Here is a 13,887-nt window from a genome sequence, read left to right as displayed (position 1 = left end):
CAACACGAAGTTAATCGTTCATAAACTCATCGTAAAACAGTATATTTGTCGTAAATGATAGAGGGACAACGTGAAAGAAGTAGACATAGTGTCAGTATACGAGAATGTGTAAATAGATTTACAAATGTTACTAACTATTATATATAAACGAAAAGCCGACAGACTGAAGCACTTTTTGAGGCAGAGTGTGGTAGCCTAATTTTGATTTAATTACCATTGGGCAAATACAAAGTCTGTAGTGTGTGATGCAAGTTATTTTTATCAAATTAAATGTGAGTTCCGTTCTCGTTCGCTGTTCGTTATATATTATTTCAGATCAAATTTGAATACACATTTACGTGAAATTTTGCTGCTACGATCACGTTTCAGTGATGTGTGGACACATAAAAAGCGTATAAATGGACCCTAAACGTATAATCTGGTGGAGGTGTCGTTTACATTCTAGTTTACGGTCAGTATAATTACTATTTGGTGATATTAAAACTTCATGTTAATGTTAACTGGTTCAGTTAGATACAACCACGCAGAAAGCAACCAATGAGAATGTCTTAATATGTTACACTTTAAGATAGCAGGGGCGAGATCAATAGTTCAATGTAGGATATTAAAAAAATCTAATTTCTTTTACTTAGGCCTCAGACCCCCCACCCCCTTCTAACTAAATTTGACAAATTGAAAACTGTTTCAGAGAGCACAACCAATTTCAAATCAGTATGTACTGGTACGCGTATATGTAGTACTATGAATACAAGTCAGTGTGTAGCGAAGAACAAATTACTCTTTAATTGACACTTTTGTGTATTTTAGTGCCCTGTATTTACCATAGCGAAAATTCTTCCATTCCTCGCTCATTTTGACGACATTTTTTAAAAGAGTCTGACATAGTTGTATTTAGTAGTGGTACAAAACAGATTCATTTGAAGTAAAATCGTTTTTGTAGGATAAGAACTAAATGGCACAAATCCCCCCCGCCCTCAAAGTAAACGAATTTAGTTTTGTTTTATCCTACATTGAACTATTGATCTCACCCGTAAGATTGATTGAATATAGTTTCTTATGACATTTTGTTTGAATGAAACAGACTAACATGCCATCATGCTGACATCAAAACATTGGCGCCTGTACATTTTTGCGTCTACTTGCAATATGTTTAAATGCTTTGATTTCATTTAGACAAAATGTAACAAAAAATTGTGATCATGTTATCTCAAAGTGTATAATATACAGTTACTCATTGCTTTACATGTAATAATTACGTTTTAACTAATTTATGATCCCTAGTATAATTACTCGGTAATTACAAGTCTCCTTTTGACGAACAAGAATTGAGCCAAATTCTTTGGAGTCTACGCAAAAGAATGTATTAAGTGTTTGTCACCTGTTCATGCCAACCAAACAGAGTTTTTGAACTAGATTTTGAGCCATGAGCTCCTTTGAATTTGTAGTATCAGTTTACAGGTTGTGCTTAACGCATCAATTCTCGTAAGTCAGATTTTCTTATTCAAAAGAGTACCCCTTCCTAGCCAAGGGACGTCTCCTTCGGTTGTTGTAAAGAGTGTTTAGACCGTTGCCGTAAAGAGGCACGGTTGTCTTAGATGCTTAGGTCTAACGAATTTTACACCATTACTGCATTAAAGTGTGTTTGTTTTACGACATTGCCGAAAAGAGGTAGTTTTTTTTCTTTTCAATGTTAACCGTTCAACGTAAATCATGTCATGTAATTGGCTAAATGAGGTTTAAATTATTACTTATCTGTGTTTTATCACAAAACACAGAATGAATAATGAAATACAGAAAAGGAATAAACCTCAGTAAAAAATATGGCTTATACACGTTTGATTATTGTACGACAGCATAATCCATGAAAATCAAGGTAATCTACGTAGTTGAAGTTCCTACTTCTCTCGGAAATGACGTATATTCAAATTCTAGAACCCGAAGAGAATTTACTTTGTGCATGAAATGAATAAATTTCAAGCCAATGAGAACACAGGTGACTTGCTCATTCATGTATAACAAGGTACTGTCTACATGGCCAGGTAGATTGTCCGGAAGTAAGCATATTATCTCAAAAGCGAAAGTTATATATAGCAACCAATCACATGATCTGATACAAATGAGTGACTCTTGGATGTAAAAGCTTACTCGAGTACAAATTTGAATCTAGTGCTTTCTTGCTCGCAAAAGATGACTTCATGTTTCTGTGACAGTTGCACCAACCGTATCGAGCATTTCACTGTGTCTTGGTGATGGAAGTGCTACGTAGTTGAACCTAAGGTAAGTTGTAAAATTGTAAAGTAACAGACAGACAGACAGACAGACAGACAGACAGACAGACAGACAGACAGACAGACAGATAGACAGATAGACAGACAGACAGACAGACGAATCGGACAAACACGCACACATCCATGGGGAAATTGTCAACTTTGAAAGCTCACACCTTTGCCGATATTAGACGGGGTCCAGTTACAGAAAATAGTATATCAAGTTCTCACTCGTTAAGAATGTATTATGTTACCTATAAGCAATAGAAAGGTCCAATTAAACAAAGTCAACATTAATAGAGTACCGTGTTTACTTAGTTTGAAAGCAGATACTTTGCTTGACTCAAACACACGGCGGTTGTTACACTCTTTTTGCATTATTTATATTAATTTCATATTAGTATTTCTCCAAGGAATACGATTTTAAAAATGTATGCACTTTTCACGTCTGTTGGTGTAGGTTCATGAACTAAAATGCATTAAATGACAAAGTTCTACCAAAATAAATACGTAACTAATAAGCATAAATGAGCACTACCAAAGCTCGTAAGACGACGTATACATGACTCGATAACACAATTGTTTGTCCACTAAAAAGTCTATATCGGCCTACGAAATTACTCTTAGGAATTTGTTTCATAACAGGGAAAGTGCTTAAGTTGTGGCACACTTTTCAGACATTAGTTATAAGTTCTTTTTAATGGCCTTCATTTATGAACAATTGATATTTCACTTTCCTTATTTGATTTGGCCGCTATGACATTTGCAAACCAAACGCACACGTCGCAGTGGTAATATTATTTGAATTTACAAATCACCAATTTGTATAATATATTCAGTATTTTATCCTTAAGACAATCCTAAATATGTATAATGTGATGTAAACTAAACATGTTGTATTACAGTGGTTTGGGATGTAACGACGAGAATTTTTTTTATAACGCAGAAATAATATTATTATTAACACGTATCAATAAATACCTTCAAATTAATCACCAGCAAAAAGAGAGTCTAGACGCCAAAGTCACTGTCCTTGAATGTCGTGTAATACGTAACAGGGACGAGTAATGACTAGCTGTATTTTGCTAAAGCGTCTATGGCTGCCTAACTAGAGTAACTATAGAGTTTGAATTAGGACTCACAACCTTTTTGCTTACAAGTTACATAAAACAAAATACAAACATCGATAGCCTATGAGCATATAACGTGATACATTTTAACTCACTGTGAACACAAATCAACATCACTGTAGGATGAAACAAGGACGATTCACGCGCACGCACGCACGCGCGCGCGCGCGCACACACACACACACACACACACACACACACACACACACACACACACACACACACACACACACACACACACACACTGTTTACTTTGTGTTTACTGGGAGATAAAATGTAACATTTCATGTGCATGTGCGTTATCTGTGCCTGTATTTTAATTGTGTAATTCGTAACAAAATTTTGCGAAAAAACAAAGCTGTGTGAGATGTAAAAATACGCCGCGTTACCTGTTTGAAACGCTATGGTCTTTCTGGTTTGGTAGTATCGAGTATCGAGTATAACAACTTTATTTTTTTTGTTCACCCGCTTCAATGTCCAAAGTTTCAAGACGTCTGCTATCCATTCACGCTATAAAACGTAAAATGTAAAATATCGCTCGAACATTCTTACAAATGAACACTTTTATTTGTATAAAGTGAAGCAGATTTTCTCCTTGAGAATCAAGATTTTAATCATCCTATTTGGTAGATCATCAGAGTCGCCTTACACTTTTACTCTCAAAATAAACTTATAACGTCCAATTTCCCCTTGGTAACTTTACATTTCCTTACTAGCGTGCAAATCAAACACAATTAAGCGATTTAAATTAGCAACTACCTAGTCTTAATCGAAATAACCATCGTGAAATCACAACAAGAGCGACCTACGGCCAAACAACGTTGTTAAAGTCAGAATTTATTTTCTGCTCGTTTACGTCAACGCGCGTCAAAATGTTCGACTCCGAAATATCAAAAGTCAACATTTTAAAAATCACAATTATAGTAATATAATTGTATTCGCCAATATATTTTTCTTCAAAACCTCTGACGAAAGGGTTATTTGCAACTCGTGTTTTCCATGGTTGACGGAAGGAAAATATTATATATTTTATAACAACTAAAAATACTATATATATATAGTATATATTCACATTTCAATATATATATATATATATATATATATATATATATATATATATATATATATATATATATATATATATATATATATATATATATATATATAGTATTTTTAGTTGTTATAAAATATATATATCAAATTCAAAATTTGTTAACATTCAGGCATCATTTGCGATTAATAATAACTGTGCTAATATAATTTATTTCGGTTATTTGATATTTCTATCGTGAACGCTTCCACGTAACCTGTCTCCCGCTTAGCATTATTACTGTTTTGTCATACAACCCAAACTTTGACATCAATGTGACTTTAGTCAAGAAACCTGCTAAACCGAAGGTGTAATTGAAATTCAATGAATCCAGATATTTAAAAAATCGATTTTTTTGTGAATTCATTTTACGTGATGTCTCGTACGACCGAAAGTGATAAGCTTAATGTTAGCATTTGTTATTAAAACCATGGCGATGATAAATTTAGTCAATTTTTTTAAAAATTGATTTCTTCAATACTAGCCATTTTATTTCTGCAATTTGTTTTAACTAGGTGCAATCGATTGAGTTAAGCAAACAAATGACACTTGTGTGCAGACAACGATACTACACCAAGTCCTAAATATGATTAATTGTCAGGTGCGTATTCGAAATTTGTAAATATGAATCGCACCAACATGAAAGCGGAGGTTGTCGACAAAGTCTTCCTGCATTCACATTTCAGTCATGTTCATAAATTTCGGTTATAATCTGACAGTTTACACAAGAGGCTGTTTAATATTTTGAAAACCTAGTACAGCGAATTTCAAAGTACCGTTCAGCTTTTCTGTTTGATACAACCACACAGAAACAAGTAACAAACTGGACATGCCACACTTTAAGATAGCAAGATTGAATGAGTACAGTTTGTTGACTAATTGAAATGAACTACACATACCGCCATACAGAAATCAATGAAACACAGTAACGGACATTTTATGCGCCCTTCATCGTGTATTTGCTACTAAGAAAAACATCTGCATAGAGTTGCAATACATAGAAATTATTTCATTTAGACTAAATGTAGCAAAACATGCGCGATGTTGCTATTGAAGTGTGGCCTATGCAGTTTCTTGTTGGTTTCTGCATGGTTTTATCAAACAGAAAACTGAACAGAAAATTCACTCTATGAATGTTTAAAGAAAATCGACTTTCTTAAAGCTGCTACGTATGCAGTCATGCTGATCTTATTTGCGCAACTCCATATATACTTACGCACTCGTGGTTTTTTAAGATGTAAAGTGAACAATTCTCCCATATTCAAGGCTAATTCAATTGACTTACTTAATTTTGTCTCTTAAAGAAGTGTTGAATAATTCAGATAAAGCCTTATAAAGGTCGAGTTCTAGTTTCGTGTTGTTCGCATACATATACTGGTCACAAAAAGAAACTGTGTATGATACATTTCTCTATTTCTCACCCACGAGCTCAAAAAAAACTGTCTATACATGACGTTTTGCTGGAAGTCAAAAGCAAAGTTACCGCCACATTGGGTGACAGCCCTCCTTCTGGTCCAATCTTCTATCGCTTAAAATTCTTATTTTATGTCTAAAAAAGGTCAACCTTCTTTCAGACTGTGATAAGATGTTACAATGTTTAAATTTTCCAAATCCGCCAGCACGCCCAATAAAACTCAAGTTTGGATAATTCGATAAACACAGTATATAGTAAGGATATATATATATATATATATATATATATATATATATATATATATATATATATATAACTCGGTGAATATCAATCTGCTAAGACAGCGCTCTATACCGCAGTGGCAGAGCGTAATAGTTTTGGTAGTACTGGAACTCTTTCTTGGTTGTAACTCGGAGTTTCACGCATAGTGCGATCATCAGACAACTGCAGTTGTATATATATATATAACTCGGTGAGTATCAATCTGCTAAGACAGTGCTCTATACCGCAGTGGCAGAGCGCAATAGTTCCTGAACAACCCCCCCCCCCCAAAAAAAAAAAAACAAAAAAAAAAAAATATATATATATATATATATAGATAGATATATAGATATATCAGATATGTTATATCATCTAATTTATAGAGTCTAATTCTCAACACTGACAAACAGTGTATGATTATACCACTGATGACTTCGTTGTAAATAATTAACGATGGTGCACTGTTCCGTTTCAGTAATTTCCTTGATAACATTAATAGTTTATATGAACAAATAAACTAATCAGAATGACAATGCATTATTGAAGATACGTTAACGGTACGTTATGACGTCATTTGTTCACAATAACAACAATAGCATACATACAGTTTGACATTTCAAAATAAGGAAAATAATTGTAAATTATCCGGAAGAAAGACGTCCGTAATTTTCAATATTTATATCCCAAGACGATGTTATTTTAAGGACAGCAATATACATTACTGAAAAATTTATATCAAATTTAAATTTCCATTATTCTGGAAGCAGATATAAATCTGTTGAGCATATGCAGTTTCTTATTCATGTCTGCGTGGTTGTATCAAACAGAGCTAGTGAACACTAACATGAAAAGTGTTGCAACATATCTCATCCAGGACAGTTTTATCTTCTCTTTAGTGACGGCTGTCGATAAGAACAGGATATTCAGAGAGCAGATTGTTAGAAAATGTCGTCTTTTTCAACATTAACTATGTTTCAAAGACGTACGAAAATCACACAGGGTAAGTTCAATTTTGGCATTGCTATAATACGACAGAGTCGCGGATTAGGCATAGATATACAGTTTTATGGAAAACACAACAGTCAGTTAATATTGGTTTGGTTAGCACATTACAATGGTTGTAGATATGACCACAGTAGAAGTACACATTGTTTGAATACCACATTTACGTGTTAAATTTAATGGTATTTTCAGTATGAGCATTGATAATAATAATCATGCCAGTTTTCGTATTATAACGGTTCTTATTGCACGACCAAAACATTCTAATTACCTGCGAGTAACGTTTACCTGGTCGACAGGCTTTGTCAAACTGTCAAATAGTCGTGCAATAAGAAATGATATAATAGATAATAGTATGCTTTACTGACCTGATGAATATTTTCAAGGGTATGTCAGTTTTCATTTAGAATTTTCCCAACACTGTACTCGAATCGCTTAACAAGGATTACCCTACTACGGACCTATAACGGCACAAGTCATTCATACATCCAGGAACCACCAAGGGAGCACGCAATCCATGCAATGGTGATTGATAGAACCAGCCATTGCAAAATATTTATCTTAACAACATAGCGCTTTTCAGCCAAATTTAAATCAAATCTGACACTTGCCTTTAAGTTTGATTTCTTAACAATTATGATCATCTAAGATTTTTTGCAATTGATTATCTGACACGATATTTTAATATAAACTTGTCTTTCATTCAAGTATCATCTTTATCTTTCCTCTCAGTGATAATTTTCATCGCATCCATAATTCTAACAACTGTAAAGACTCAGCCACCAGAATCAGAAATAGACGGTAAGGAACATTTCATGATTAAAGCCGAGTTACCATAGAATTTTCGATCCCTTTGACTTTTAAACCCCTTTTTTACAGTCAACATTGATATTGAAATATACAAATGAATATATGTATGTATGTATGTATGTATGTATGTATGTATGTATGTATGTATGTATGTATGTATGTGTGTATGTATGTATGTATGTATGTATGTATGTATGTGTGTGTGTATGTATGTATGTATGTATGTATGTATGTATGTATGTATGTATGTATGTATGTGTGTGTGTATGTATGTATGTGTGTATGTATGTATGTGTGTATGTATGTATGTGTGTATGTATGTATGTATGTGTGTATGTATGTATGTATGTGTGTATGTATGTGTGTATGTGTGTATGTATGTATGTATGTATATATGTATGTGTGTGTATGTATGTATGTATGTATGTGTGTGTATGTATGTATGTATGTATGTATGTATGTATGTGTGTGTATGTATGTATGTATGTATGTATGTATGTATGTATGTATGTATGTATGTATGCTTGTTTATGTACGAATGTGTGTATGTATGTATGTATGTATGTATGTGTATGTATGTATGTATGTATGTATGCATGTATGCATGTATGTATGTATGTATGTATGTATGTATGTATGTATGTATGTATGTATGTATGTATGTATGTATGTACTTCTTTGAAGCCCGTTATTGATAACGGTGTCTGTTCTACAAGTACTTCTACAGGTCAAACTACTATATAGACTCTTTGACAATTCATTTCGCAGATCTTGAATGTTACACGGAACCTGACGGAACTGACTACAGGGGTCACGTGTCCATGACACAGAGTTTACGCACCTGTCAGAAGTGGACAGAGAAAGCCCCACATAGTCATCACCACACGCCACAAAATTTTCCACACACTGGACTGGGCGATCACAATTACTGCCGTAACCCAGAAGTAGAGTTCGCAGAAGGATACCAAAGACCTTTCCAGAAACCCTGGTGTTACACCACCGATGTAAATAAAAGATGGGATTATTGTGACGTCGGAGATGCCCAACAGCAGTGTAATAGAGGTAGGATGTACATAATGGCGGATTAAAATACCATGACTAGGACCTCAAGACATGTATTCGCAGTGAGTGGGTTTCTCGTGATGTACTCATGTTCGTAATTTATGTCCTCAAGACATCCGTTATCATATGACTGGCTACAGAAATTCGGAAGAAATTGTTATCATTAGCCAGGAACTACTTACGTTTAATCAAAAAAAAAGTTCTTTCATGCATCCATCTATTTTAGCATCTGCATACTTATTTTTCAACCTTTGTAGTTTTCGTCTACCTAAACTCGACATCTTTGGTTCTTGATCATTAGCTTAAAATGTGAAAAAAGAAATATACATTTCTAGACTATCTACATTAAAATGGTTATGAAGCGTTTGCATATATAATACAGAAATACATTTTTGATTTGCAGAAAACATGAAATAGAGAAATTCAAAAAAAACTATTACTAATATTTACTCATTTTTATAATTACAGATACTTGTAAGGTCGTTGACCCTTGCCTTAATGGTGGGATCTGCAACAATGACGTCATTGGGTTTCAATGCACTTGTTCTCCAGGGTTCACAGGCAGATTGTGCAACACAGGTACATGAGTGAGACATCAAAATCTGGTGTAGTGAACACGGCACCGTTTTGTTATTTACATCTACGTCAGAATCTTTCGCTTAGTGTCGATTTTGTTTTTCTGGGAGTGATCGTCACCTTCCCAAGGTGGGAAGGATGTTCTATCTGCCGTGTTCATCACATCAGTTTTTAACTAGTTTCTCTGTAGCACACAAACCAGGACTTCCCCACGGTTACCATCCCTGCGTACACATGTGATTATTTGAAAATGATATCTTTAAACAATCACAGTTTGTTTCCATAGTGTTCATCCTTTATATACCTTACTATCGTCAGAAATGATTGTTGTATCTTTCACCAGGAGACATTTATAACGGTTACCACACTATCATTGTCTATAAATAATTTCGGTATTGAAAGTAAAAGGTTCGTTGTCGGAGTCGATCAAAATTCAATACTTATCTTGCTACTACTTTAAATTTAATGTTTTAATTAATGTACAAACTTTTGTTATAAATTATTGTGTTTCATTTTTGTTGTGTTTCATTTTAAATGCATGACTTCCAATATATAATTAGCACATCGCTGCCTCGCGACCCTCGATAACTATAGCTTATTCTGATGAAGTCCAAAACCGGTGACTTATCGAGAGTCCACAGAGTCCACAGTTCATAGAATGCCGTAAACGTGAGAACTCAGATTTATTTTCTCTTTAATTACAGCTACGGTTTTTCAGCTCATGATAGATACTAAAATTTCGTCATTTGAAGATATACGACAACCTTGCATTGCAAATGGCGGTGATGTAGCCAACTATCCACAGTTAAATCTCGCGTGGAGTGAGGGGTACGAGACTTGTACCTGTGGATGGCTCGAAGACCAATCGGCCCGTGTTGCTGTGAGCATTCCAGATGAAAGCTGTGAGTTCAGATCGGCTGGGGTTCAAGTGTGTGGAGTCTATCCCGATGTTTACGTCAGTTATGTGTTTTGTTTTCCAAGAAGTCAGAAAGGTATGTTGTCTTTATTTTTAAAAAGCATAACAGTCAATTAGCCTCCGCTTAAAGCTGGTTAGTATAATTTGCAAGCGTTATTGTAACTCGGCCTGCGAACCTGTTATTTTGGACACGCTTAAATGTCTGCACTTTCTAAATGTAATGAGAAATTGGCATAAAATGATTCATGCAAGGTCACAATCATTTATATAACAAACTAAGTCACATCCGAGTAACTTAACAAATTAACATAATATAGGCAGCAAGTGATTTATTCAACCAATCAGCTTTTTCCTCACGGTTAACAGGTTTTGATGATGAGGCGTGGCAAACACATTAATGCAATCTACAATGCGTACTTTGAAGGCTGAGTGAAGAGCTAGAAAAAGCTTGCCAAGTCAGTCCCCCAGACTTTTACATTCGATAATATGTCCTATGATAAAATGTGAAGCTTGCGGAGGTAATATTCTAATAAAACGATACATTGTATTCAAACTTGGGGAAGAGGAGACAATACTGGCTGGATTTTGCAAATTGGTAAGCTCTAATGTGAGACATTGGCGCCACCGAAAACCTATCATTTAAATTAACTTAACTACTTAGTTTGGACACAGGGGACAAGGGGAATAAATGCGAAGATGTACATGTGGTTTGACCACTTTTACCTTCAATAAAGATGATAATATATATTGCGAGTTGAATGTATTTCATTCCAAATGCTTATCCTAGCTGTTATCAGTTAAAATTACAAATAAGGTATTTGCCGCCTAACGCATGGTGAACAGTAAATATTTACAAAACGGATGATAAATATGGATACATCTTGTTGTGCTCTTTGAGAATTGGCTGATAACAGCTAAAATAAGCTATATAAATACAGTGCAGACAACATTTATATCCCTCGATCCTATTTTCATTGAACATAATTTACTGTAGTAGCAACAACAAATATGTGCACATCTTCGCACACATGTCTCCTGCTCCCTGTGGTTTAGAACACAAGCAACTGTTTAAATGTTAAATTAAATGATATCGTTGACTTCTGTCTAGGAATAAAATGGCGTCCTGATTACCGTTGCCTAGCACCCTTCCACGCAACATATGCAGCCGGGGCCAAAGCAGCTATTTGCGACCCGGATGGAGATGGCCCGTGCTGTTCGTCATTTGGCTGGTGCGGATACAGTAGTGCCCACTGTAATTGTGAGGATGGTTGTTTTGACTTTTCCGGTGTAACTGGTGAGTTTGATGACTTGTCGACGCTTGTTTACTTTTACCGAACTAAACCAAAAAATAAGACGAAAGCCGACAGGGGACTTACGACTTCCGACTTGTTTTCGTATAATAAGGTTTCAGTGAGACACTAATGAAGATTAGGACGTGTAATCCTCACTCATAAAATAACCTATTATTCCAAATTCATTGTTCCTGCAAACTGCAAAAGGCAGTCTTTGACCAAAACATGCAAAGAGATCTCCAACTCTAAATAAAATAAAGTTCCACCGTTTCATTGTACATGTACGTCCAAACGAAAATGACATACTTAGAACTGATTTAAACATTACACTTGCTTGTGTATTCAGTTCTCAAGATACCCTATATGTTTGTTATTCATCCTTCCTGTCTACCCTCCATTTTTGGTTAATTTCCAGAGCAAATGTCCGGACCAGATGGGTGGATATCCCATCCTAGTATGATTGGAAACTACTTAAAAGGCATGGTACGACGATGGCATATTAAAGTAAGGCAAGGTATGCTTTGGAAAAGTAGTTTTATACTTTCTAAAAATCGATGAATTATATGCATGCTGTCTTAGACAACCCACACAAAGTTGTATATAGAATGGCTGATGAAAATTTTAAGAGGAGTAATGAAACACAAACAAGCTTTTGTACACACGGAAACGGAAGTGACGTTCAAACGAGGAGCGTGACTAGTCTTTGCATTGTAATATTTGAGAGTATATTGTAAAATGTTAATGTCAATACTGTGTAAACGACTTCAAATTCTAAATATCAAAGGCATAATTATTCTGTCATGTGATCATAAACAATGCCATCTATCATAGCTCGAGTGAACAAGACTGGCAGTTTGCAGTTGAAAGGTCTCAACTTAGCAAATTATGTTCTGTGTATTGGTCAAAATGTTAGAAACCATTCTGAAGTTATTTCCTAGTATGTTCCAGATGGACATATCATTACTCGTCTCACATAACGACTCACACCTCTTTCATTTGTATTGTTATGTCACAGATACATTTGTATCAGTAATTGTCGTACAAACATTCTCGCGTTCTTCATTTGTTTATTGAAGAAATATAATCTATCTGACTGACTGTCTGTCTGTGTGTGTGTGTGTCTGTCTGTCTGTCTGTCTGTCTGTCTGTCTGTCTGTCTGTCTATATATTAATCTGCCTTAGCTAGAGCCAATTCTTTAGAGCTGCTAGTCAACAAAGTGAAGTATCATTTAAGATCTACTCCTGAAGAAGATCATAACTGTATTTGTAGAAGCATAAAGTCATCAAATTCACTATCAATACCAAATTCATAAAACTCGCAAAATCCATCATTATCTAACCTTTATTTGCTGGGAAACGCAATTGTCCGGCGTAATCGTTTCTGTTCTGCTTTTCTTTAGGTATGAGAATTGCCGTATCATTTCATAAGTTTGACGTACAAAGATCATGCTATAGTTTCGAAGAGAAATGTTTTATGGACTATGTGAAAGTTATCGACCCTACTAGGGATGATATGTCGGTTCTCTTGCATTACTGTGGTATAGTCTTACCGCCCAAGGTAGGTTTTGATGTACCTTTCAGATACATGATACACTCTATTGATTGTCATCCTGATATGAGGAAGACATCAATGATTGATGACAGCATTTTGTAAAATATTATAGTTTAGGGGTATTTTCGTTCACTTTCATTTGTCGACGATTTTGTAATTTTCAATAAATTGAATGCATGGTAAAATTTGGAAATACAATGAATATGAATCGAACAGTACAACGGACGTCTGTGAACAGGTAGCACAATTGATAAGAATTTGAACTTTATATGAACACATTGAATCCAGTATACAAATTAAAACCATGTGCCTAGGTGAGACAAGACCAGACATTGTTTCATTGTTGGGTTGGACTCCAGTCAGAATAGGATTAATGTTTTGATATGACGTTTTTAAAAAATGACTCGTAAAGAAACTAGTACTGTTATCATTGTATTACAATTCGATTTTACTGGAAATTTTCACAATCGAATACTTATTATAACAACTACATCATCGTTCAATTCCCACAGGAA

Source organism: Glandiceps talaboti, chromosome 21 (assembly GCF_964340395.1).
Source record: "Glandiceps talaboti chromosome 21, keGlaTala1.1, whole genome shotgun sequence".
NCBI classification, from domain to species: Eukaryota; Metazoa; Hemichordata; class Enteropneusta; family Spengelidae; genus Glandiceps; species Glandiceps talaboti.
This window is presented reverse-complemented; position numbering follows the sequence as displayed.